The following is a 4,989-nucleotide window of genomic DNA, read 5'->3' as shown; positions in this document are numbered from 1 at the left end:
CCCCTGGTGTAGATAGTTCAATACCACTTTTTCATGTCTTATATCACAGCATTAACCCTCAGGCATCATTATGGACATTTTTGTCCTTAATGACTTGAGAGGGTAGTAAATTAAACTGAAACCTGGAGGTTAAGTATCGACCGATATCAGTGTTATTTTATAGAGTTACACTTCCACATCTTTTTTAATCGTTCATCTTAAAATATGTCCTTGTAGGTCCCATGATGACATCATGAGCTAGATGTGCATTCTTTGCTACCATTCTGCTCACACAACAGTGGTGCCTGTCTCTCTTTACAGCCTGTGCTTAATGAAGCATTTACGTAATATTTGAAAACCCCGCCAGGTTTGCTATTTGGTCCGGTAGGCAAAGTTTTGAAATCATCCATCTTTACAAAAATGAAACCATTCAATTGAGATTTTGTTGCTAGAATTGACAATTAACTGGCATATGTTTGCCTTGAAAGATAAAAAATAAGTTCTGAGAGTAAATGTCCGTAAAAATAACTACCACCATATGTTAGGCTCAAAGAAAAAGGAACAATTCTCAAAATTGAAATGATGCACAAGAATAAAGCGTCTTAAAAGAGTTTATGTAATAAATTGGTGACAAGTTTTAGTTAGCTGTTAATTTACTAAAATTATAATTTTCTAAACAATTTACCAAATAATTTTTAGATTTGAAGAAAGTTTAATATTAAAAACAGACATATCTGATTTCATCATTTTATATTTTCCAATATCCAATCCAGTGATTTGATTATCATTGGACTGATGTGCGTCCTTGATTTTCAGCCCCATAATCCCCTCAGTGATGATGTTTTGGAAGTCGCGTCTAATTGCCCCCAATCGGCATGTGATCGGCAATCAGCAGCTGCTAAGTGTGTCGTTTTAAAAGACAAGGCCGTGGAGACCTGCTGACGCCTCACATGACGAAAACGACCCAATTGAATAAACGTCATTGGTCGTAATCATTTTTACAGTAACTTTGGAATACAATGGTGATAAAGGCTTATGTGGGCAAATAAAAACAAGCAAAAAATAATAACAATAAGAGCGGCAGGAGAACAATATCATGCCTGGCCTGATTGTTCATATCAGAACAAAAAGTGCTTAGCATTTCAAACGCAATTATGCAAATATGTATATTTGTTCCTGTGTGCTCATGTAAAACCAGAAATAAGTCCTTGATGTTTTCATTCTGCTCCTTATCTATAAAACCTTTTGTTTCATTAATTTGCAAATTATCCGCTTCATTATCACCGAGGCTTTTTCCTGGAAGTCGTGGAGCATCGTGTTGTTGTCACATATGAGAATTGTGACCAAAATTGATCAAACCCAGAGCTGAAAACCGCATGTGCGACACTCACTTGATTCCCAAATCATACAATTTCACCTTATTTGGTGACATTATGAGGCTACAGGGGGATTTCCTTATCATCTAATGCATGTGTTGGGCTGTGGTAACTCTCCGGCCAAAGTGAAAAAGAAAGAAAAAAAATGACGCCGCTTTCATTTTGTTAAAAACAGCTGTGCTGTCTAGGAGTAAAAATAAGAGGACCCGCGAGACAACAACTTACAAGGGATCATCAGAGAGAGAACAGAAAAGGAGAAAAATAGACAGATGCCAGGAAGAAGCAGGTCTCGGGGTCACGCAAAAGATGGGCCTGATCCCACCTCCAATCCCCACAGCTTTTCTTTTGTTTGAAGTCACATCTGGGCTAAATTTCCCCTCCTGACTTGAGCAAAGAGGAAGTCTTCTGGGTGGGAAGGGGGCTCAGGGCCATTCCTGCCTCCCAGGATAAACTGCACAAATACTGTAGATCCTTGAGTCATTAAAGCGGCGACTGAGTAAACATATATCCAGACCCTGATTCAGAACTCATCATGGTGGATCCACGATGACTACAACTATCAGTCATTCAGACAACATGTGGGCAAAGGTGTGTTTTGACTAGGACTGTAAGATTAATCGGGCCTGTCAGGCTGTTTAACAGCTCTGGATGGGGGTCTGAGGGGCGGGCGGGGGACGCGTGAAAAGAAAAGTAACAGTTATCGCACCACATCAGATAAAGCCTGCACATTCAAAGATAAACAACGTGTCATTACAGTCTTACCACTAAGTGTTGTTGAGTATTAGTACAGTAGTGTTCCACATGTTATTCTGCTGACCGGGCAAAAACGGGGGGGGGTGGAAACCTTGAGGTCAGAACCACCGTGAAGGGTCATCAGATTAAACCGCATCATTAGGAAATAAGAAAGCAAAAATAAATTTGATGTAATTGTTGCCCTCTTTTTTTTTTATTTTATAAATATATATATAGATTTATTCACTTCCTGGTTTCGCTTTTCCAGTCATTGAAAATGAAACCGTGTAAGACACGAAGAGTCCTTCCAAGAAAAACAATCACAAGCAAAAATGGCCAGGGACCACTTAATTATACTTTACAGCAAATGTTTATATTCTGTTTATTAAAGCACTTTCCAGTTTGACAAATGGGTCTATTTAAGATTTTAATTTTGTTTTGAAAATCTGCCGCGCGAGTCTCCCAACTTTATGGAAATGAAGTATTAAATCACAGCGTCGCAAAGCAAAGAGCCCAGAAACGACTACCTTGTTAAAACCACTAAAGTAAGTAACCAGATCTTTAAAAAAAAAACACATAATTACCTCCGGCAAGGAAGTTGTGCTTTTGTCCACGTAGGTTGTTTGTTTGTCCGTCTGTTTGTGAGCAGCATAACACAACAAAATAAAAACTACAGATTTGAATGAAAGTTTCTGAGGAAGTTTTTTCTTTTAGAAATGATTAGATTTTTGTGGTGATCTGGATGAAGTGAATTATAATTATTATTATTTTTTTTAACAATATTTAACCTTGTGAGATAAAAGAGTGTTTTGACACATGCTGGTGATCAGCAGTTTAAGAAAGTGCATGTTTTTCAAGTAATTATTATTATTTATTTGTTTTGTTTCATTCCTGAAAACTAAACGCTTCAGTGAAACTTTGGAACTGTAAAAGAATATTGAGGATTAGTCAATGTTTTAAAGGTTCAGTCCATAAAATGACATGTTATAAAATGTAGGTCAAATGTCTTTTGGCAGATATTACAGATAAAGAAATTATACTTAATTTTTTTATAAGTGTGATTGTATGAATTGTTGTGTTTCATGAGCCCATATTTCACCTCTTATATTTACATCTAGAGCTGGATCAGCTCTACGGAAGCCGCCAGTTTAGACCACTGTGTTTTTACAGTAGCCCATAATGGACAAACTAAACATCTATTGAGTTTTGATGCTAACTGAAGGCTACATTTATTCTCCGACACACTTGGAAGGGGAGGTGAGGGATATCCAGCTGCAACGTGCAACTTCAGCAATAAACGTTGCTAAATTATAATTTACTGTCATTTTACTGTATGATTACTGTATCTTTAAAAGATTAAAAAAAGGATTTAAATAGCTAAAAACTGGGAAATAGTTTTATAAAAAGACATTCGAGATTAAAGTGTCAAAAAAATAAAATACTTCTTTTCTATCACAGAGTGTGATCTCTGCCGTCCTGACCCTGCACGGCTCCGTGTGACCAGAAACCACCTTGATTTGATCAGGACCTCACAGCTGCGGACAGCTATTTAAAGCCTCTTCCTGTGCTTGAATGACGATCTGTGTTTATGTTCGGCTTTCGCCTCCAACTAATTAACTAAGCCCCGAAACACCAAAACACCACGGTCCCCTGAACCCTTCCCTCTCTGACAGCTTCTCCTCGCAGCTGATTTATTATTGCACAATTTCAAATTAGTGCTGAGTGGCGAACGGCTCACAACAATTCACGCTCACATGACCCAAGACACTTGTTAATTACTATATTTTAATCAAAGATAATTACACTATAGTGCGTATAATGTAATTTCATATGGGCAATATAACTGTACACCTTATGTACTTACCACTGCATGAAATGAAAAGATAATTATTATTATCAACATTTTCTAATTTAGTAAGATTATCCAAAATAGACACACATACACAGACACACACACACACACGCACGTGCCTGTGCGTGCGCACACACAGACACACACTCACATAAAAGGGAAGGGGAAAGGAGGATGTTCTTCATTTTCCTTATACTCCTGTGTCTTCCCTTTCAGATTAAATACTGCACCAATCTTTATTCCTTGTGGAAAGTTTTAATTGCCTGGGAAGCAAAGAGACAGTTCAGCTCGCAGTATGTCTGGAAGCAACCATTGTAGGGGATGTTTGAAAGCGTCCCTATTATCTTTTTAAGCCCTCTCCTTGTCTTTTTAAAGTGAAAAAAAAAAAAAAAGAAGCCAGGATGGATGAGGCAGGAATTTGGATAAATCCAGATAACATCAGAGGCCAGGTGAAGCAGACACAAATATTATTATGCTGTCAGACACTGCTAAGCTACAGTGTTTAATCCTTTGCTACTGCTTAGCCTGTCCTGTTCAGTGTTGTAATTTAATATCCTCATCCTGTGTCCTGATATGTATTTCTTTCCTTTGGTTAATTCATCATCATCAACATTTTCACAGCTTATTTATTCTACAACAATCACAGTATTAGCGTTGGCGAGCTCCATTGTAACTTAATGCTTTATGGCAGTAAAAGCCTGGCATGTGTTCCTGTGCTCTTATGTGGGAATATTGCTCACACGTCGAACTAAAACTTCTCACAACAACATGCCCTGCAGACGTGCAGATGCAGAAGAGGCAGCTGTGTTTCTTTCTTTTCTGTTTTTTTCTCTCCTTCCTCCTCCGTCATGTGTTGACAGCGCTAGTGCTTTATCTTCTGTTTACAAGATCTGCCAGCGCTGCTCACCATGTCATGAGAAACAGAAACGAGAATTCGATAAATTGCATTTTTGCTCCATATGGTTTTGCTGAGGCAGTAGCCCCTTTAAAACAATCTGCGGTTCCATCTGGTCACTGTGGTTTTTGCCCCTCGCCTGTCTGTCCTCCCCC

The sequence above is a fragment of the Solea senegalensis genome, linkage group LG17 (genome assembly GCF_019176455.1).
Source record: "Solea senegalensis isolate Sse05_10M linkage group LG17, IFAPA_SoseM_1, whole genome shotgun sequence".
Taxonomy (NCBI): Eukaryota; Metazoa; Chordata; class Actinopteri; order Pleuronectiformes; family Soleidae; genus Solea; species Solea senegalensis.
The sequence above is the reverse complement of the archived record's forward strand: the minus strand, read 5'-3'. Positions refer to the sequence as shown.